This window comes from Narcine bancroftii, chromosome 13, assembly GCF_036971445.1.
Source record: "Narcine bancroftii isolate sNarBan1 chromosome 13, sNarBan1.hap1, whole genome shotgun sequence".
NCBI classification, from domain to species: Eukaryota; Metazoa; Chordata; class Chondrichthyes; order Torpediniformes; family Narcinidae; genus Narcine; species Narcine bancroftii.
In genome coordinates this window covers 87,884,320-87,907,064 of record NC_091481.1, presented here as the reverse complement: position 1 = coordinate 87,907,064, position 22,745 = coordinate 87,884,320, and the positions used below count along the sequence as shown (strand labels likewise).

Genomic DNA, 22,745 nt, shown 5'->3' with positions numbered 1-22,745 from the left:
GAGAGCGAGTGCCAGATCCATACACAGTGTTGACTACAGAGGTTGGGAGGTCATCTGGCAGTTGCCTCTATGTCAGGACATGGTCAGGATGTGTTTCCGGGGTGCAGCTCCAGATGCAGACGGATGGGATTATACAATCTTTTCTCAAATGTGGCAATAGTCCCTGCCTCAACCCCCTCCTCCAGTGGCCCGTTCCACACCCGCCACCCTCTGTGTAAAAATTAAATCTCCCCCCTCCCCCTCACCTCAAATCTGTGTCCTCTGGTTAACGATTCCCCTTGCTCTGGGTAAAAGACTCTCTGTGTTCACCCGATCTGTCCCTCATGAGTTTGTCCACCCCTGTGAGATCACCCCTCATCCTCCTGCACTCCAAGGAATAAAGCCCCTACCTGCTCCACCTCTCCCTGTAACTCAGGCCCCCGAGTCCTGGCAACATCCTCATCAACCTTCTCTGACCCTCTCCAACTCGATAATACCTTTCCTGCAGTCCGGTGACCAAAACTGAACACAATCCTCCCAGTGGGACCTCACCAATGTCTTATACAACTGCAACAGGACCTCCCGACTTCTGGACTCTGACTGATGAAGGCCAATGTTCAAAAAGCCTTTTCAATCACCCTGTCCAGCTGTGAGGTTCTATGTTCCTGGACTTCGAGCTCCCTCTACTCTTCAACACTTCCCAAATCCCAACCCTGCCCACAGTGGGCTTCCTAAATTACAACACGTCACATTTCTCTGCATTCCACTTGTCTCCCAAACCCCTCTGTGTCCCGGCTGCTCTCTCTTTCCTTCATCACATTCCCAAACTCTGGCTCTTGGGCCAAGCTCTGGGCGTCTGCAGCGAGGTGCCCCAGCAATCTGTCTGGTCCCCCCTCATTGCACAGTGCTCTGGATGTGGAAGCTGGTGTAACTGTGATTGTGGAGTCAAGAAAGTCACTGTTTCCCACTGTAGAAATTCCCCAGCAAGGACATAAGGCAGGATGATGCATGGAAAGTACCAGAAGGAATTGGATCCGCATGGATCTGGTCACGGAGGAAGATGGCATGATTAGCATAGCGGTTACAGTGCCAGCGACCCGGGTTCAGATCCAGTGCTGTCTGTAGGGTGTCTGCGTGGATTTCCTCCAGATGCTCCCATTTCCTTCCACCGTTCAAAATGTACAGGATTTGTAGGTCAATTGGGGTAATTGGGCCGGAAGGGCCTGTTACCGTATTCCATGTCTAACTCTAAAATTGAGAAGACCTGAACCTTTCTTCATTACTTTGGTTCTGGGAGAGGAGAAGCAGAACCAGCAGTGCTGAGCTTCCAATCACAGCCACCCAGGGCTGACCCTGAGGGGTACGTTCCTGGAGGGGAGGGATGCATCATGGGTATCTGGGTCCAGTGTATTTGAACAGTAAACTCTGTCTGGGCACCCTCCAACCAGACCCTCCTTGCCTGGGTCTCTCTCTTTCCCTACCCCTCTGCCTTTCCTCCAGCTCCCCTCCCCCTTCCTTTCTCCCATTAGTCCATGCTGATCCATTTATCCCCATCCCCCCACATTTCCACTTACTACCCCCCCCCCCCCCACCCCAGTCAGACTTCACTCGCGTGCTCGGGCCAATTTACACCAGCCAAATGACCTACCTTTTGGATATGGGAGGAAGATGGTCTGACTGGGTGGGGGGTGGGGGGGATGAGATCCCAAATCAGGGACAACGTGCTAACTCCGCACAGACAGCGCTCGAGGTCAGAATCGAATCCAAACCAGCTGTAAAAATGGGCTGAAAAATGTCTGATGGAATTTAATGTAGACAAGTGTGAGGTGTTGCATTTTGTAAGGACAGACCAAGAAAGGACGTACACGGTGAAGCGTTGGGCACAGAGGAGTGTGGTAGAACAGAGGGATCAGGGAATACAGATACATAATTCCCAGAAAGTGTCGTCACAGATGGATAGGGTTGTAAAGAGAGCTTTTGGCATCTTGGCCTTCAGATATCAAATTGTTATGTTAAAGTTGTATAAGATATTGGTGAGACCATATTTGGAGGATTGTGTGCAGTTTTGGTCACTGAACTACAGGAAGGATATCAATAAGATAGAAAGAGTGCAGAGAAGATTTACTGGGATGTTGCCCAGGCTTTGGGAATTGAATTGCAGGAAAGGTTAAACAGGTTTATTCCCTGGAGTGAGGAAAAATAACAGGAGATTTTACAGAGGTGTTTAAAGTTATGAGGGGGACAGACAGAGTAAATGTAGGTCGGCTTTTCCCACTGAGGAGAGGTGAGGTAGAAACCAGAGGACATGGGTTAAGGGTGAAAGGGGAAATGTTTAGGGGGTACATGAGGGGATCCTCTTCACACAGTGAGTGGCGGGGATGTAGAACGAGCTACTATCTGAGGTGGTGAATGTGGGCTCAATTTTAACATTTAAGAATTTGGACAGGTACATAGATGGGTGGGGGGGTGCAGGTCAGTGGAACCAGGCAGAAAAATGGTTCTGGGTGCAGGTCAGTGGAACCAGGCAGAAAAATGGTTCTGCACAGAAGAGAAGGGCAGAAGTGGCCTGTTTCTGTTCTGTAATGTTCTTTGGTTCTAAGTTGTCTTCCATGCTGAGACTGCTGCCTACCAGGCCAACACCAAGAAGTCCTGGTTGCTCCAGGGAACATGAATTAGCCTGAGCCACATTCGTTAATTCCTTAAACAGAGCTTGCTTTTAAAGTCCTGCTTTTACTGCAAGGGCTTTGAAAAAAAACAGAGAGGGAAAGATTAAATGATGTGCATCAAAATTGTTTTAAAAGATGTGATTTTGTTCCACGTTGTGACCTCTTCTATCAAAAGGCCACGATTAATCATTCAGCGCCAACATCTCGAGGACACTTTTTGTCCTTTTTCCGGGTTCATATCAGGTCACAGCTGTCACAATCCCAGCAGACCTGTTTGTTATGCAGTTATTTGCATTTCGAAACAGGGGAAAGAGCTGCAGGATCCAGTAACCCATGGCAACCCCCTGGGGCCTACCCTGCTGTCAGGCCTCGAAGTGTGGACGAAGGCCTGTGCTTTCTACAGGCCCCATCCGTCACCCTGCTGTCAAAGTGTGCCTGACACGGCCTCAGTATGAGAGATTCTGCGGCCCAGAGCTCATTCATCATTTGCCTGTCAGATAAGAAACAGAGAGGGCACCAAGCCCATGGCCCGCAGAAAGACAGCCCACATCACGATGAAATGGAGGACAATGTTATCTGCCATCTGTTGTCACTGCCCCTAAAGCAGCCTGAGAAAATAGACACATTCAGTCCCTAATTGGATGGATCTTTTGTAACTTGAAGACGACAATTCTGTGGCAAAAACCTTCAGCGGACATTTTTTTGATCTGGCAAGATTCATGTGTTCTGACGCCATCTCATCTCCACACTGATTTTAGTAACCTTATAAGTTAACCAGGTTTAAAGTGTTAATATCAAGGACGAGAGAATAAATGTACATTTACCTAACGAGGTTAAACACAAAAGTTTGCAGACATTGTGACTGTAGTAAAAGCGCCGGAGGAACTCGGCCGGTCTCACAGCATCCATAGGAGGTAAAGATTTATCACCGACATCTCGGGCTTAGCCTTTCTTCAAGGTATAAGCACAGAAAGTGAACTCCTCTCTCTCTCTCTCTCTCTCTCTCTCTCTCTCTCTATCTATCTATCTATCTATCTTTCTCTCTCTCTGTTCCCTTTTTTCACAGAGCCAAAATCTATTTTCACCTTTCCTCTTATCATGTCCAATTAACACCTTTTGTTGGTCTGGACTCCTCTCCCCGGCCAGTCTTCAGTCTTCATTCTGACTCCTTCCTGTTCTGTGCTTATCCCTTGAAGAAAAGGCTGAGCACCTCCAGTGTTTCTGTGTTTTTACCACAATCACAGCATCTGCAGACTTTTGTGTTTCACTCCCACTGTCTCTTGGTGCCTGTGAGGAGGGAGAGCTGCTCTGTCTGAGGGACCTTTTGCTTAGGTGATTTCCCTTCACCCAGAGGATCAGACCCACGCTCAAACTTACCCCTGAGCAAGATTTATTTCTCAATCAATGTGACTTGCAAAGACAAAGAAGTTATTTGGGTCTTGTCACCTCGCTGTGCGTGGGATCAAGCTGTGCACACATGGCTGCCTCTCTTCCCACATTACGACAGTGTGACTTTCACCGTTGTGAAGGGCTTCCACTTGTCCTGTGTCCAGAGATGTTGTAAAATCAGCGCGGAGGCTGGAGAAACCTCTGAGACCAGGTGAGGTACCAGAGGTGGGAGCACCATTGTAAACCCTCAGGTGAATGGTTCAAGAAGATTCTGGCACACTCAGCCATGCCGGACACCTCGCTCAGATGGCCGATTTCATCCCCAACTTCTCACAACATTGGAAATGACTCTGCCCTTTAAAGATGCTGGCACGGAATCTCGTGGGATCTCCAACCCCAGCTCCTCATTTGACTGAAGATATTTGCCCTGGGGCTTGATTGCACTTGATTATTTCGATTGTTGAGTTCCTCTCTGCACTTTGAATTAAATGATCAAGACATGGCACCCACTGAGGGAGGAGAGAGAGAGAGATGCACACAAAGGAGGGGGGGGAGAGAGAGGGGGCGGGGGGGGGAGATGCACACAGGAAAGAGAGAAAGAGGGAGATACTCTGACAGAAGGGGAGGCAGAAATAGGAAGGAAAATGAAAGAGGATTGTTGTGAAAGAGAAATACCAATTAATAATGAAAGTTCTGGAGAGAGCAAGGCGGAGAGAGAAAATATGTTCAAAGCTCTGAGAGGAAGAGATAATGAGATAGAGAAGGTGAGAGAAAAATTTTAAAGTTCGTATCAAGGGAGTAAAAGAGATTTGAGTTATGAAACGAGAGAGACACACACACACAGGAAGAAGATTAGGAGAGAGATTCTGACAGAAGAGAGACAGAAATAGGAAAGATAATGAAAGAGAATTGTTCTGAAAGACAAATACTAATGAGATAGAGAAGGTGAGGGAAAAATGTAAAAGTTTGTATCAAGGGAGTAAAAGAAGCGTTAAGAAATGAGAGCGGCAGAGAGAGAGAGAGAGAGAAATCAAAGGAGAAAAGGATGAAGATATTTGTGGATTCCGAGGTCCAACACCTGATGACGGTTATTGATTAGGGATGAATGTGGGCTCTGTGCTGAGGAGAGCTCGGTGCTCAGCGTTACTCCTGGTACAGTCATCCTCAGCCTGGCCTCCAACTTTGTGGGTGTAAGTCAAGCACCTGTTCAGCTGTTCCAGGGGTGTGGGATTGTCAGCAGGGCCCAGCCCTGAGGAGGGCTGGAGGCCGTGACTCACTCTGTACTCCTGTGTCCCTTTGCAGCATCCCTACCCATCTGAGGAGCAGAAGAAGCAGTTAGCCCAGGACACGGGCCTGACCATCCTACAGGTCAACAACTGGTGAGTTCAGTGTCCTGGAGTGCGGGGGTGGTGTCCCAGGGGAGTGGGGTGAAGTGAGTTGAGGGAGACGGGTGGGGGTGGATTTGGTCACGGTGTGTGGGATCACAGTAGGTGGGGAATGAGGTGCGGGGATGGTGTGTGGGGGTGGGAATGGGGTAGGGTGTGGGAGTGGGGGGTGGTGGTGGTGGTGGTGGAGGGGGACTCAGGCAGAGTACAGAGTAGAGTTCTGTGGGGTGTGTGGGGACATGGTCACAGTGGAGAAGCCATGCTACAGGCAGCATGGGGTCAGAATCAGGTAGCGCACAGGAGGAATGAGCTTGGACTGAGAACTGAGGTGAAGTGTGGCACAGCAACTGGGAATTACCATTCCCCTTGTCAAGGGTCACTGGATTCTCAGTGGCCCTGACTCATCACCAACCCCCTCCCTGGACCCTGGGGAAATTTTGATCTCGGGTTTTGCAGACCTTGCCACTCTTGGCAAGCCCAAAAATGCAGGTCTGTGAATCTCAGTGCAATCACAGCGTCAGCAGACCTTCCTGGGAGGTGGAGGGGCAGTTGGCGAAGTAGTTACCCTTACGGTGCCAGCAACCTGGGTTCAAATCCAGCGCTGTCTGTAAGGAATTTGCATGTTGTTCCCGTGTCTGTGTGAGTTTCCATCCACATTTCAAAAACGGACGGGGTTAGGGGGTTATTTGCTCACCTGGATGTGTTTAGGTCACCGCTGGCTTGTGGGTCGGATGAGTCTGTGGTTCGGATGAGTCTGTTACTGTGCTATACCAAGGAATGTAGAACAAGAAATTAAATGTTCCCATGCTGGTAGAGGCAAGGGAATTGCAGGTCTTTGAGCCATGAACAGTGAAGGAACGGTGAGATATTTCCAAGTCGGGACAGGATGTGGTTTGCAGGGAATCTGCAGATGGTGGTGCTCCCTGTATTTGCTGGTGGCTTGTGTGGAAGGCCAGAACGCAGAACCTGGGCACTTTGCAGAAACCCCCTGTGTCCCCAGTGGTGGAGGGAGGGAGGAAAGGTGGGGGGTAGTGGAGGGAGTGCTGGTCAATTGGCCTCTGTTCCCTGGATGGGAGATGATGTACATGCACTCACCTACTGTTCACCACTCTCCTGATCTGTTCCTTGGAGTTGGGAGGGGTGGGGGTCACGAAGACTCAACCCTGGCCATGATCTTTATGTCCCTGAAGTCTGCAGACACTGTGGTCGAAGTAAAAACATGATGCTGGAGAAACTCAGCAGGTCAAACAGTGTCCTTTATACAGCAAAGGAAAAGATGCAGAACCAATGTTTCGGGCTTGAGCCCTTCATCAAGGTGTCATGAATGTTTTGATCTTCATGTACCTGCCCCCACCCCCACTCATACCATGGCTTTCCCTCCCTGGTCACACCACCCAATCACGAATGTGGTCCCCACTGCCCGACCCTAACTCCACATTGTTTCCTCGCTCCAAGATCCACCTCCCAACCACTTCAGAACCAGCCCCTCCAGCCTCTGTCCACCATCTGCCCTTCCCTCGACCACTGTGGTCTGTAATCCCTCTAAATGTGGTGGGGCGGGGGGAGAGGGAGCTGTAGTGCAGGAGAAGCCCCCCATATGTAGATTTACAGTATAAATCTCTAGACAGAGGAAAGAGGTTCTAAGGATGTGATCAAACTCCCCATCTCCTCCCCAATGACTCCAATAAAAGAATTGAAAAAGAATGTTGAAGGGGACCTCAGAGAGGCATTTCAAATGCAGAAAGGCCTGGAGAGAGTAGATGTGGAAAGGATGTTTCCCATAGACAGGGAGTCTAGGACAAGAGGCCTCAACTTCAGAATAAAAGGCTGTCAATTTAAAACAGAGATGTGGAAAAATATCTTCAGTCAGAGGGTTGTGAGTCTGTGGAACTGTTGCCAAAGGCAGCCATGGAAGTGAGGTTGTTGGGTGTATTTAAGGCAGAGATGGGCAGATATTTGATTAGTCAGGGGAGCAAGGGTATGGGGAGAAGACCTGGGAGTGGGGCTGAGTGGGAGGATGGATCAGCTCATGATTGGAAAGGCGGAGCAGGCTCGATGGGCTGATTGGCCTACTTTTACTCCTATGTCATAGGAACATAGGAACATAGGAAGTAGGAACAGGAGTAGGCCAAAAATGGCCCATCGAGCCTGCTCCGCTATTCAACACGATCATGGCTGATCTAATTTATGACCTAACTCCACCTACCTGCCTTCTCCCCATATCCCCTAATTCCTCTATCATGTAAAAATTTATCTAACCAAATTTTAAATATGTTTAATGAGGCAGCCTCAACCACTTCTCTGGTTAGAGAATTCCAAACATTCACTACTCTCTGGGAAAAACTATTTTTCCTCATCTCTGTCCTAAATCTACTCCCCCAAATCTTGAGACTGTGTCGTCTCGTTTTAGTTTCCCCGGCCAGCTCAAAAAACCTTCCTATATCTATCCTATCCATACCCTTCATAATCCTATATATTTCTATAAGATCTCCTCTCATTCTTCTGAACTCGAGCGAATACAATCCTAGACAATTTAATCTTTCATCACAAGTCAACCCCTTCATCCCAGGGATCAACCTAGTCAACCTCCTCTGGACCGTCTCCAAAGCCAGTACATCCTTCCTCAAATATGGAGACCAGAACTGGACCCAGTACTCCAGGTGCGGTCTCACCAGTACCTTGTACAGTTGCAACATTACCTCCCTACTACTGAATTCAATTCCTCTAGCGAAGAAGGCCAACATTCCATTTGCCTTCTTAATAACCTGCTGCACCTGCAACCTAACTTTTTGCGATTCATGCACAAGCCCTCCCAAGTCCCTCTGCACAACAGCATGCTGTAGTTTTTCACCCTTTAAATAATATTCAGCTCTTTAAAGGTCTTGTGATCATGTGAGGACAATGGATGTCCCCAGGGCCTGATGGGATGGATCCCGAGGACACAGAGGGAAGAAAGGGGGAAGGTCGCTCGGGCTTTGACAGAGATACTTAGCTACTGCAGGAAGGCTGAAGGTCAGCAATTTAACTAGGGCATCAGGGACAAAGCAGGAAATTATAGGTTGGTGAACCTTACATCAGCAGCGGGGATATTATTGTGGCATTTCGTAGGGCAGTGGTTTTCAAACTGCCCCCTAAACTCATGTACCACTTTCAGTCATCTCTATGCCATCGGTGCTCTGTAATTAGTAAGGGATTGCTTAAGGTGGGATATGAATGGGAAGGGAAGGTTGAGAATCATTACTCTAGACCCAATTGTTACTGAAATATTTTGCTTGAGAAAAATTGTCATTGGCCCATTTTTGTTTTGGAGATATGAAGCCATGCACATAACGAATCAATTAGGTACGATTAAAACAGTGGTTTTCAAACTTTTTCTTTCCACCCACATCCCACCTTAAGCAATGCCTTACTAATCACAGAGCACTGATGGCATAGGGAATACTTAAAGTGGAATGCGAGTTTAGGAAGCAGTTTGAAAACCACTGTCCTACGGACAGGCTTTGGAAAAGCATGGACATTCGGGATAGTCCACATGGCTTTGTGCAGGGAGGTCCTGTCCCACCAACTTGTCTAAGTATTGAAGATGAGTGAAAAGACCATAAAACCATGAAACATAGGAGAAGAAATAGACCATTCAGCCCATCTAGTCTGCCCCAACATTCAATCATGAGCTGATCCATTTGCCCCACTCATTCCCACTGCCTAACCTTCTCCCCATGACCTTTTATGCCCTGGCTAATCAAGAACTGATCAATCTCTGCCTTAAATACACCCAATGACCCAGCCTCCACAATTGCCTATGGCAATTAATACCACAAATTTCCCACCCTCTGGCTGAAGAAATTCCTCCACGTCTCTGTTCTAAGTGGACGCCCTTCAATCCTGAAGTTATTCCCTCTTGTCCTATACTCTTCCCCCGTGGGAAACAGCCTTTCTACATCGACTCTATCCAGACCTTTCAACATTCGACACATTTCAATAAGATCCCCCCCCCTCCCCCATTCTCCTAAATTCCAAACAGTACAGACCAAGAGCCGTCAAACACTCCTCATATGATAACCCTTTCAATTCCTAGAATCATCCTGTTGAACCTCCTCTAAACCCTCTCCAACGTCAGCACATCCTTTCTTAAACAAGGAGCCCAAAACTGCTCACAACTCTCCATGTAAGGTCTCCCCAGAGCCAGATAAACCCTCAACATCACATCCCTGCTCTTAGATTCTATTCCTGTTGAAATGTACGTCAGTGTCACATTTGCCTTCTTCACCACCTACTCAAACTGCAAGTTTCCCTTCAGGGTCTCCTGTACGAGGACACCAAGTCCCTTTGGATCTGGTATTTTAAATTTTCTCACCATTTAGAAAATAATCTACCCATATATTTTTTCTTCCAATGTGAGTGACCGTACACTTTGCGACATTATATTTCATTTGAAACTTCTCTGCCCGTTCTCCTCATCCGGCCAAGTCCTTCTGTTTCCTCATCACTACCCATTCCTCCACCAACCTTTGCATCTTTTGCAAACTTGGCCACAAAGCCACTCATTCCATAATCAGATATTCAGATAATCCCCGACTTACGACCATCCATCCAAAGGAGCAAAAAATCCAAATATCCAGCATCCACTGCATCTTCCTTTTCCAGCCGTCTTGTTAGATCCTCATAAGGAAAGAGCGGCTGATGTTGTCAGTGGACAGGGCTTTGCTGGTGGGTTGACGCCTGTCTGAGATGGATCAGGTGGCAACAGTTGCCAGTTTCCACTCATGGAGCAGACAGGGAGAAAGTTGACACTTTCCACCCCATGCAAGACATGGAGGCAAGGCTCGCCAATGGTCAAAGGAGCTAAGTGATTCAAAGCAGCAAGGATGGGACAGGTGGCACAGTGGGCAGAGCAACTGGCTCACAGCTCTGCCGCTGTGGGTTCAAACCTGACCTCAAGCGTTGTCTGTGTGGAGTTTTCCTAAGTGACCAGATGTGATTTCCCAGGTGCTCCAGTTCCCCCCACCATACCCTAAAGTTTTGCTGGTTGATTAATCAGCTGTTCCTGGTGTATAATCGAGGTGATAGACAGGTGAGAGAGGATAAATTGGAGGGAGAGAGGGTGAGAGCCAGCCTAGACCATAAAAGTAGACAAGATGGTCAAGGAACTGGGATAAGCTCTAAAACACATTACACCTGACGAAGGTCCCAGGCCCAAAACGTTGGTTATGCGTTAGTTCCCACAGATTCTGTGTGACCATCTGAGTTTCTCTGGCACAGTTGGGTACTGCACCCCAGCGCCTGTAAACTTCTTTGTTTAACAAGATTTTATCAAGCTAATAGAGGATAGGTTCTTGATAAGTAAGGGTGTCAAAGGCTCAAAGGGAGAAGGGTGGAGAATGGGATGGAAAGGAAAAGTACCCCGCCCAAGATTCGAATGATCAAGCAGACTCGATGGGAAGAATGGCCTAATTCTGCTCCAACATTTTACTGTTTTATCCCTCTTCCCAGAAATTCTAGGCGAGCTAAACTCAGTGGCTTGTTCTCCTACTCTCTTGGTTACTGAAGGAGACACTTCCCTCTGCATGCGCACATGATTCCTAACCCACCTTTCACTAGCCGAGATGATTCAAGTGCAGGCAGTGGAATGATCGGAAGCATGTTCACAACATCTAGTGGTTGTCCAGGGAAGTGCATGACAGATTGTGAAGGAACTTCTGCTCTGACAGCAGCCATGAGGAGTTGCAGACTCAGGGGGAGCAGTGGACACCTGAAGCAGGGAGAACACCCCCCCCCCCACCCACCCCATGGAGATGGAGAAGCAGAGGACACGACCCTGCAGGACCACGGCGGCGGGCCAGCAAGGGAGCTCAGAGAGGCTGAAGGACTGAGGGCAAGAATGGCTCCCGAAGGGCCTTGGGCCCTGAAGGTTTCCTGATCGTGTAGGAAGTTCAGATCTGGAGCTCGGGCAGCCAATGGACCTTGTAGGAGTCTGTGCGGCTGCAGAGGCTGCAGGGATCTCTGGAGGCTTCCTGGACAATCAGTGACCCTAAAGGGTCTCTCTTTTGCTTCTCTTTCTCTCACACTGTAAGGGGCACCAGACGACATTAATGGCGACTCTTTGTCTGCCTTACAACAGGCAAAAGGCAGTTCTGTGTAATATTACATGTTCTGTACTATTACATGACAATGAAAAAATCTTGATCTTGAATCTCTGACATCAGAGGAACTAAGGGATGTGGAACACGTACTGGTAAAGATCTAACACGATCTTTTTCAATGACAAACCAGGCTCGGAGGTCATTTTGCCTCCCTCCTATGTCTCGTTTCTTATGCTCCTTATGCTCCACAGAATTTATAAAGCCCAACATCTCCCCTCTTTTTTAAATCAGTGCATTACACAAACCTCAGCAGGTCACACAGCATCCACAGGAAGGAAAGGGCCAATATGGTTAGCGCAACACTGTGACAGGGCCAGTGATCTGGACCCGCTGCTGTCTGGAAGGAGTTTGTACGTTCTCCCCATGTCTGGGTGGGTTTCCATCAGGGGCTCCGGTTTCCTCTCACCCTTCAAATCGTACCAGGGATGTAGGTCACTTGGGTGTATTTGGGCAGTATGGGCTCATGGGCTGAAAGGACCTGTAACTGAGCTGTATGTATAAATTTATATTTAGAAAGGGTAACCGACGTTTCGGGTCTGAGCCCTTCGTCAAGGTATGAGCAAAAAGCGGGCAGACATGGGAATAAAAAGGTGGGAGGAAAAAGGGGAGAGGAAGGAGGAAGAGGCAGAGGGAGGAGCACAGGCCAACAGTGGCAGCACCTAGATCCTTGATGAAGGGCTCAGGCATGAAACGTCGGTTCTGTATCTTTATCTTTGCTACATAAAGTTCACTCTGACCTGCTGAGTTTCTCCAGCCTCGTGTTTTTACTTTCTTTTCACTTCATTCTAAATCTCACAAAGTAGCGTGAGGGAGATGTTCCTCTTCCTGCCTGCCTCGTGTCACAGGTTACAGTACGATGCATGGGCTGGAAAAGGGTCCTGTTCCTTCAGGGGCTTCTCGTTCTGATAAGAGAAGGAAAGAGGCACATTCCCGGGGTTGCTGAGTAGGTCCTGGGCCAAGAAAGCCCTGGGCTCAAGGCCGGATCTAGCTGGGTTAGCAGGCCTGGAGCCTCCGGGCAGTGGCATGGCACCCAGCAGTGACCTGTGCAACTCGCAATGATTCACCTCATCCAGATAATTTCTGAAGGGATGAGACAGCATCTTCACCTCCTGAGTGAGCTGTCAGCTCACCAGTCCTGGGTGGAACGTCAAGGTCATGAAAGTGTTTAAATATTACTTAGAAAACCAGACTGCTGGTAATTTAATTTTCTTCCATGACTAATATGCAGCTGGATCTCTCATCAATTATTCTGACTTCAACACAATTATTTTCTTTACCCAAATTGAATTTCCGAAGGAGGATCGTGCACATTTCCAATAATTCGAATATTGTTTGCATCCTCCTCTATCAGAGTCTTGGGTACCACGGGTCCCCATGGCAACCACATGATGCCCATGGATTAGTTGCCATGGCGTTACTAGGTGTCCAAAATCAGTTGGCATTGGGAAGTTGCCATAGAATTACCAGGTGTCCATACGTCAGTTGGCAAGGGGAAGCTGACATGGAATTACTAGGCATTCATAAGTCAGTTGGCATTGGGAAGTTGCCATGGAGTTACTAGGTGTCCATAGGTCAGTTGGCAATGGGAAATTGACATGGTGTTACTAGGTGTCCATAGGTCAATTGGCAAGGGGAAGTTGACATGGAATTACTAGGCATCCATAGGTCAGTTGGCATTGGGAAGTTGACATGGAGTTACTAGGCGTCCATACGTCAGTTGGCATTGGGAAGTTGACATGGAGTTACTAAGCGTCCATACGTCAGTTGGCATTGGGAAGTTGCCATAGAATTACCAGGTGTCCATACGTCAGTTGGCAAGGGGAAGCTGACATGGAATTACTAGGCATTCATAAGTCAGTTGGCATTGGGAAGTTGCCATGGAGTTACTAGGTGTCCATAGGTCAGTTGGCAATGGGAAATTGACATGGTGTTACTAGGTGTCCATAGGTCAACTGGCAAGGGGAAGTTGACATGGAATTACTAGGCATCCATAGGTCAGTTGGCATTGGGAAGTTGACATGGAGTTACTAGGCGTCCATACGTCAGTTGGCATTGGGAAGTTGACATGGAGTTACTAAGCGTCCATACGTCAGTTGGCATTGGGAAGTTGACATGGAGTTACTAGGCGTCCATACGTCAGTTGGCATTGGGAAGTTGACATGGAGTTACTAGGCATCCATACGTCAGTTGGCATTGGGAAGTTGACATGGAGTTACTAGGCATCTATAGGCCAGTTGGCAAGGAGAAGTTGCAATACTAGAATACAAGAACAGGCTTGTGATGTTATACATGATATCACATACAACCCACTGAGATTCTTTTCCCTGCAGAAATGGCAGAATTACCACTGATTGGCAGTGCAAAAAATAACTGTACCCAGCGTATACATGTCAATGGATAACAAATGTAAACAAACTGACTCTGCAATACAGAGAGAGCAAAAAAGAAATCAACAAAGTGCAAATGTCCGAGTACTTAAATGATTCCCTGGTTGAGTTTGTTGTTGAGGAGTCTGATGGTGGAGGGGGAGCAACTGTTCCTGAACCTGCTGGTGCGAGTCTTGTGGCACCAATACCTCTTTCTTGATGGCAACAGTGGGAACAGAGCGTGTGGTGGGTGATGTGGATCCTTGATGATTGCTGCTGCTCTCCGACGGCAACGTTCCCTGTAGATGTTCTTGATGGTGGGAAGGGTTTTGCCTGAGATGTCCTAGGCAGTGTCCACTACTTTTTTCAGGGCTTTCCGCTCAGGGGTATTGGTGTCCCCGTACCAGACCATGATGCAGTGGTCAGCACACATTCCATCTCACATCTGTAGAAATTTGCCAGGGTTTCCAATGTCAAACCAAATGTCTGCAAACTCCTGTGCTTTCTTCATGAGGCCTTTAGTGTGTTGGGTCCAGGAAATATCCTCCAAGATAGTGACTCCCCCGAACATAAATTTGCTCACCCTCTCCACCTCTGATCCTTCAGTGATCACTGGATCGTTCACCTCTGGTTTTCCCTTCCTGAAGTCAACAATCAGCTCTTTGATTTTGGTGGCATTGAGTGTGAGGTTATTGTTGGTGCATCGAGCCACACAGTCGTAGGTGTAAAGCAGTGGTTCTCAACCTTTCCACTCACAGACTACCTTAAGTATTCCCTATGCCATTGGTGCTCTGTGATTAGTAAGGGGTTGCTTAAGGTGGGATGTGGGTGGGAAGAAAAAGTTTGAAAACCACTGTTTTAACAGTACCTAATTGACTCGTTATGTGCACGGTTTCAGAACTCCAAAGAAAATGGGCCAGTGACAATTTTTCTCAATTTTTCTACAATATTTCAGTAACAATTGGGTCAAGAGCAGTGATTCTCAACCTACCCTTCTCACTCACATCCCACCTTTAGCAATCCCTTACTAATCACAGAGCACCGATAACACAGGGATTACTTAAAGTGTGATGTGAGTGGAAGGAAAAAAGTTGAGAACCATTGGTGTAAAGTGATTAGAGCAGGGGGCTAAGAATGCAACCCTGTGGTGCTCCAATACTGATGGAGATTGTGGAGGAGATGTTCTCACTGACTGTGGTCTGGAGGTGAGGAAATCCTGGATCTAATTACACAATGCTGTGTGAGTCCCAGGACTTGGAGTTTGCTGATCAGTTTTGAGGGTGTTAAATGTCAAACTATAGTCGATAAACTCCGGGAGATCCAAAATCCGGGAGATCCAAAATGAGTGGTGGACTAGCCTCGCCAAACAAACCCAGCTCAGCGCGGACATTGGCGACTTCAGGGGTTTCTACGAGGCTCTAAAGGCTGTGTACGGCCCCTCACCCCAAGTCCAAAGCCCGCTGCGCAGCTCAGACGGCAAAGTCCTCCTCAGCGACAAGATCTCCATCCTCAACCGATGGTCAGAACACTTCCAATCTCTTTTCAGTGCCAACCGCTCAGTCCAAGATTCCGCCCTGCTCCAGCCCTAAGGCTAGAGCTGGATGAGGTTCCCACCTTGGATGAGACATATAAGGCAATCGAACAACTGAAAAGTGGCAAAGCAGCAGGTATGGATGGAATCCCCCCAGAAGTCTGGAAGGCTGGCGGCAAAACTCTGCATGCCAAACTGCATGAGTTTTTCAAGCTTTGTTGGGACCAAGGAAAACTGCCTCAGGATCTTCGTGATGCCACCATCATCACCCTGTACAAAAACAAAGGCGAGAAATCAGACTGCTCAAACTACAGGGGAATCACGTTGCTCTCCATTGCAGGCAAAATCTTCGCTAGGATTCTACTAAATAGAATAATACCTAGTGTCGCTGAGAATATTCTCCCAGAATCACAGTGCGGCTTTCGCGCAAACAGAGGAACCACTGACATGGTCTTTGCCCTCAGACAGCTCCAAGAAAAGTGCAGAGAACAAAACAAAGGACTCTACATCACCTTTGTTGACCTCACCAAAGCCTTCGACACCGTGAGCAGGAAAGGGCTTTGGCAAATACTAGAGTGCATCGGATGTCCCCCAAAGTTCCTCAACATGATTATCCAACTGCACGAAAACCAACAAGGTCGGGACAGATACAGCAATGAGCTCTCTGAACCCTTCTCCATTAACAATGGCGTGAAGCAAGGCTGTGTTCTCGCACCAACCCTCTTTTCAATCTTCTTCAGCATGATGCTGAACCAAGCTATGAAAGACCCCAACAATGAAGACGCTGTTTACATCCGGTACCGCACGGATGGCAGTCTCTTCAATCTGAGGCGCCTGCAAGCTCACACCAAGACACAAGAGAAACTTGTCTGTGAACTACTCTTTGCAGACGATGCCGCTTTAGTTGCCCATTCAGAGCCAGCTCTTCAGCGCTTGACGTCCTGCTTTGCGGAAACTGCCAAAATGTTTGGCCTGGAAGTCAGCCTGAAGAAAACTGAGGTCCTCCATCAGCCAGCTCCCCACCATGACTACCAGCCCCCCCACATCTCCATCGGGCACACAAAACTCAAAACGGTCAACCAGTTTACCTATCTCGGCTGCACCATTTCATCAGATGCAAGGATCGACAATGAGATAGACAACAGACTCGCCAAGGCAAATAGCGCCTTTGGAAGACTACACAAAAGAGTCTGGAAAAACAACCAACTGAAAAACCTCACAAAGATAAGCGTATACAGAGCCGTTGTCATACCCACACTCCTGTTCGGCTCCGAATCATGGGTCCTCTACCGGCACCACCTACGGCTCCTAGAACGCTTCCACCAGCGTGGTCTCCGCTCCATCCTCAACATCCATTGGAGCGCTTACATCCCTAACGTCGAAGTACTCGAGATGGCAGAGGTCGACAGCATCGAGTCCACGCTGCTGAAGATCCAGCTGCGCTGGATGGGTCATGTCTCCAGAATGGAGGACCATCGCCTTCCCAAGATCGTGTTATATGGCGAGCTCTCCACTGGCCACCGTGACAGAGGTGCACCAAAGAAAAGGTACAAGGACTACCTAAAGAAATCTCTTGGTGCCTACCACATTGACCACCGCCAGTGGGCTGATAACGCCTCAAACCGTGCATCTTGGCGCCTCACAGTTTGGCGGGCAGCAACCTCCTTTGAAGAAGACCGCAGAGCCCACCTCACTGACAAAAGGCAAAGGAGGAAAAACCCAACACCCAACCCCAACCAACCAATTTTCCCCTGCAACCGCTGCAATCGTGTCTGCCTGTCCCGCATCGGACTTGTCAGCCACAAACGAGCCTGCAGCTGACGTGGACTTTTTACCCCCTCCATAAATCTTCGTCCGCGAAGCCAAGCCAAAGAAGATAGTCGATAAAGATCATCCTGATGTCTGCATCTTTGCTACCCAGGTGTTCCAGGGCTTTGCGTAGAGCCAGTGAGATGGCATCCACCGTAGACTCGTGGGCTGAAACTGTGCCATACATCTATACTTTAAAAAAAGATGGTCATATTATAATTTTAAAGTATAGTGAAACACTGTAAATTTGCATTAATACCCACTTATAATCACTTAATAAACCCCTTTGTCAAAGGAAAAATGAATCAGAGAGAGGAAGAGGACACAGTACTCTGGGAACTGGGGAGGGAGGAGAAGATCCAAGTCACTCTGGGTTCAACTTGCACTCCCAGGGAATCTGAAGATTCTATCCTTGTTTCAGAAACCAACATTATGCGAAGCCCCTGGGAAATTATTTCAAATGAGCTCAGACAGCACCCCCTCCTCCTCATTTACACACATACTGCAGATAAATTCTGTCTTTTAAGCGGTAACAAAAAACTTGGCAGGGAATTGTGAACTGCAAAGGAATCCCTAGATCTGGCTGGATGTCAAGATCTGTTGAATTGTGGCCAGATCATTCCACAGCTGTTGCTGTTCTCTGGAAGCCCAGTGAACAACATCCTGAATCAGGGGCTCTTCCTGTCTCGAAGTCCTTTCCTCAACAACTTTGTTGGTGCTGCCACACTGGGAGCTTAGAAAGTGGTGGGAACTGTGCTCGGCAGTGACCCCGAGGTGTTGCAAACTCCTGGGCACCAGAAACAGGGAAGCAGAGGATACGAGCTTATAGGACGGTGATCATGGCGGGGGCTCAGGGGCTGAGGAACCCACGCAGGCTGCGGCTGACTGGCTGTTGGAGGACCCGCACGGGCTGCTGGAGACTGGCTCACGGGAACCAGGTCTTGGAACTGGGATTCTAGAGGGTGCTGAGGGCAAGAAGGGCCTCGGGTGCTGAGGTCTCCTGATCATGTCGGAGGTTTGGATCTGGAGCTCAGATGGATGATAGATCGAACAGGAGTCTGTGCAGCCGCAGAGGCCACGAGAATCACTGGAGACAAATCCATGGACTCTCTTACTTCTTTCTCTTACTGTAAGGGGCGCTGGACAACGCTAATATCGACCCTGCCTTATGACAGGTGGAAGGCAATTTGGTGTAATATTACATGTCCTGTACTATTACATGACAATAAAGTCATCCTTATCTTAAATCCAGGACATGAGAGGAGCTGAGGGGTATGGAGCACGCACAGGTAAAAATCAGGCATGATCTTTTTGAATGACAAAGCAGGCAGGCAGGTCAAATTACCTCCACCTACGTCTAGGTCATTCCACAGCTGTTGCCGTTCTCTGGAAGCCCAGTGAACAACCTCCTGACTCAGGGCTCTTCCTGTCTCAAGGAAGACAACACGGTTAGCATAGCAGTTAGCGTACTACCATTTCAGCGCCAGTAATGTGTTCAAATCCGATGCTGTCTGTAAGGAGTTGGTACGTTCTTCACATGTCCGTCCACACGTTTCGTCCGGGTGCTCTGGTTTCCTCGCACATTCCAAAGGTGTACAGGTTAAGTAGGTTAATGGGTCACACGGGTATATTTGGGCTGGAAGGGCCTGTTCCCATACTGGATCTCTGAGAAACTACAGATTGAAAGAGTGCAAAGATTGACTAGGATGTTGCCTGGATTTAAACTGAGTTACAGGGACACGTTAAACAGGTTAGGACTTTATTCCCTGGAGCGTTGAAGAGTGAGAGGAGATTTGATGGGTGGGGGGGTGGGGGGTATAGACAGAGTAAATGAAAGCTGGATTTTTATACTGAGGAAAGGTGAGATAAGAACTGAGATAAGGACGTGGGTTTAGGGTGAAAGGGGACTTCTTCACACAGAGAATGGTGGGGATGTGGAACGAGCTGCCAGTTGAAGTGGCGAATGAGGGCTCGATTTTGACATTTAAGAAAAATTTGATTGGAGAGGTATAGAGGGATCATGGACTAGGTGCAGGTCAATGGGATGAGGCAGTATTTTAGATCAGCAAGGACTAGATGGGCCGAAGGGCCTGTTTCTGTGGTGTATGGTTCTAAGGGGCATGGACATGGAGGATGGCCTGTCCCACAGATTCCTTTTAGTACCTCCACTCTCCTGACTTGGAATCCTTGTTCATCGCTTCAAACTCTAGGACCTCCTTCCCCGTCACTGGCCACAGTGGTACACCAGCACAAGAGGCGGAGAATGAGGCACTTACCACCACCTTCTCGACGGTGTTTGGGAGCAGATGCTGGCCTTGCCAGGGCTGGAAAAATCGGGAGATAAAGAGGGACGACTGCCCGGGGAGGGAGTAATGGAGGGGGAGAGTTGGTTAGACATGTTGGAGGATGTACCCTTTGATGGTCTCTCGGGGTCAGGGAAAACTTGCCTCTCTCTGTGATTTTGATGTTGGCTGATGAGGGCATCATGATGGAGGTGGGAGAAGGCTGCAGGATGGCCTGAGTCTGTGTAGGGTATGCAAGGCATGATGCAGTTCCACAGGGCGTTGAATTGAGCTATGTTCTTTGGGTCTATTCCCCCCCCCGCTCACCACCCCCACCTCATGTCATCGTTACTGTCAGCTGTCCACTTGCCTGCGAGCTCTAACGACCCCTGTCTGTCTGCTTCAGGTTCATTAACGCCAGACGCCGCATCGTACAGCCCATGATCGATCAATCCAATCGAACAGGTCAGATTTGACGTTTACCTTGCACTTTGCTCTGAAGGGGCTTCTCAGTGGGACCTCGGGGGTTCACATGGGCTGCGCTTCTAACTCACCCCTTGCACTGTTGGAAGGTGAAGGGTGGGATGGGGAGGGTGTAATGATCCGCTTCCAACATATGTTGATCCCCAGATCCCAAGGCTCCGACTGATAAGGCGACACAGTTAGTGTAGTGCTTAGTCAACAACCTGGGTTCATATCTAGACCACGGGTTTCCTTCCACCTTATTAAAAGGCACAGGTTCTTGGGCCAGAAGGGCCTGTTACTGTGTTGTGTGTCCAAATTTTAACAATTTAAATTCACTTTGACCGCCAGTTGGTTGGTGCATCAAATTCAAAGTCTGAACAGGAACATTCACTCACAATCTCTCCCCCTCATCGGCAAAGATAAAGGATTTTCATTTCCATTTCGCCTCCCACTGGCCCCAAACACCCCAGTGCTGCAGAGGAGGCTGTTTGGCCCATTGAGTTCCCTGCTATCTCTCACTCCTTGCCCTGTAGTGAGAAATGCAGTGCAGAGCCAGTCATGGCATGGAGCAGTCCCACACCAGAGCAGGTCCTGAATGTCTGGAGTGGGACTCGAGCCACTAACCCTGCAGATAACAGGCATGAGTGCAGTCCCCCAAGGTCCAGATGCCACAGTTCAATGCTGAGTCACTGTTCTGACAAACATTCATCCCATATCATCACACCAATTGATGGAAACCTGCTGTTTGTGAGACCTTCCTGTAAGACCATAAGTCATTGGAGCAGATATGGGCCATTCAGCCCATTGAGTCTTCCCCACGATTTAATCATGAGTTGATCCACTTTCCCACTCAACTCCACTGCCCGGACTTCTCCCCATGACCTTTGATGCCCTGGCTAATCATTCTCTGCCTCAAATACACCCAATGACCCGGCCTCTACAACTGCCTGTGGGAACAAATTCCACAGATTCATCGCTTTCTGGTTGAAGAAATTCCTCCATGTCTCTGTTCTAAGTGGACGCCCTTTAATCCTGAAGTTGTGCCCTCTTGTCCTAGACTCTCCCACTGTGGGAAACAGCCTTTTTACATCTACTCTGTCCATGCCTTTCAACATTCAAAATATTTCAAGGAGATTCCCCCTCATTCTCCTAAGTTCCAACGAGTTCAGGCCAAGTGCCATCAAACGCTCCTCATGTGATAACCGTTTCATTTCCGGAATCATCCTAGTGAACCTCCTTTGAACCCTCTCCAACATTAACACATCCTTTCTTAAACTGCTCACAATACTCCAAGTGAGGTCTCACCAGGGCATTATAGAGCCTCAACATCACATCCCTGCTCGTATATTCTTTTCCTCATGAAGTAAACGCCAGCGTCGCATTTGCCTTCTTCACCACCATCTCAACCTACAGGTTTACCTTTACACGGTCCTGCACAAGGGCTCCCAGGTCCCTCTGCATCTGGGAATTTTTAATTTTCTCCACATTTAAAAATAGTCTGCCTACCTCCAGCCTTGCCTGCCTCCTCATGCCCGCATACCCCACCTCCTTAATAAACCAGTCAGACAAGCCCCGCCCCACAGTGGGGTGGATATGACTGTCCTGCTCTTGTGAAAGTAGCACACCAAACACTACTACACAGTCCAGGCCCTTCGGCCCTTGATGTTGTGCCAAACCATATATTCCTTAAAAAAATACCAAATCCTCCCTACCCCGTAACCCTTCATTTTCCTTTCATCCATGTGTCTGTCTAAGAGTCTCTTAAATCCCCCTAATATTCGAGCCTCCACCACCATTTCTGGCAAAGAATTCCAGGCTCCCACAACTCTTTGTGTGTAAAATCTCCCCCGACATCTCCCCTAAACTTCCCTCCCTTCACTGTGTACACTGTGTCCTCTGGTGTTTGTTACTCCTGCCCTGGGAAATAGGTGCTGACTGTCTACCCTATCTACGCCTCTCAGAATCTTGTCAGCCTCTTACAAGTCTCCTCTCATCCTTCTACGCAACAAAGAGAAAAGTCCCAGCTCTGCCAACCTTGTCTCATAAGACTTATTTTCCAATCCAGGCAGCATCCTGGGAAATCTTCTCCGCACCCTCTCCACAGCTTCCACACCCTTCCTGTAACAAGGTGACCAGAACTGAACACAATACTCCAAATGTGGTCTCCCCAGAGATTTGTAGAAATGCAACAGGATCTCTTGACATCTGAACTCGATTGCCCGCCTGACTAATGAAGCCCAGCATCCCATAGGCCAACCTTTTAATTTTTAATTTAGACATACAGGACAGTAACAGGCCATTTTGGCCCACGAGGCAAGGCCACCCAATTAACCTACACCCCCTGGTATGTACTCGAGGGCCAAAATGGCCTGTTTATGTTTAATTTAAAAGTTGGCCACCCCTGCCATAGGCCTTCTTAATTCTTAACCTTGATTCTTTTCTCATCCCTCAGTGGGCCAGGGAGCGCCTTACAGTCCAGACGGCCAGCCAATGGGAGGGTTTGTAATGGATGGTCAACAGCATATGGGCATCCGGCCCCCAGGTAAGCTCCAAGCTGGAATCGTGACCATTCCTCCTCCTCCTCCTGACTCACCACACATCTCACAGGGTGAAAAGATGCCATTGTTTTGCCTGCCCTCACCTCACCACCCCATTAACATCCAATGTCTGGGAGGTGGGGATGCTCCTTTTGCTTCATCTGGTGGACTTGTGCTGACAGCGGTGATCTCCTGG

General features: G+C 48.5%; 1 pseudogene; it reads left to right on the top strand.

Moving 5' to 3' along the window:
• LOC138748768 (homeobox protein Meis1-like) overlaps positions 1–22,745 on the top strand; it is a 195,758-nt pseudogene that overhangs the window by 167,968 nt on the left and 5,045 nt on the right.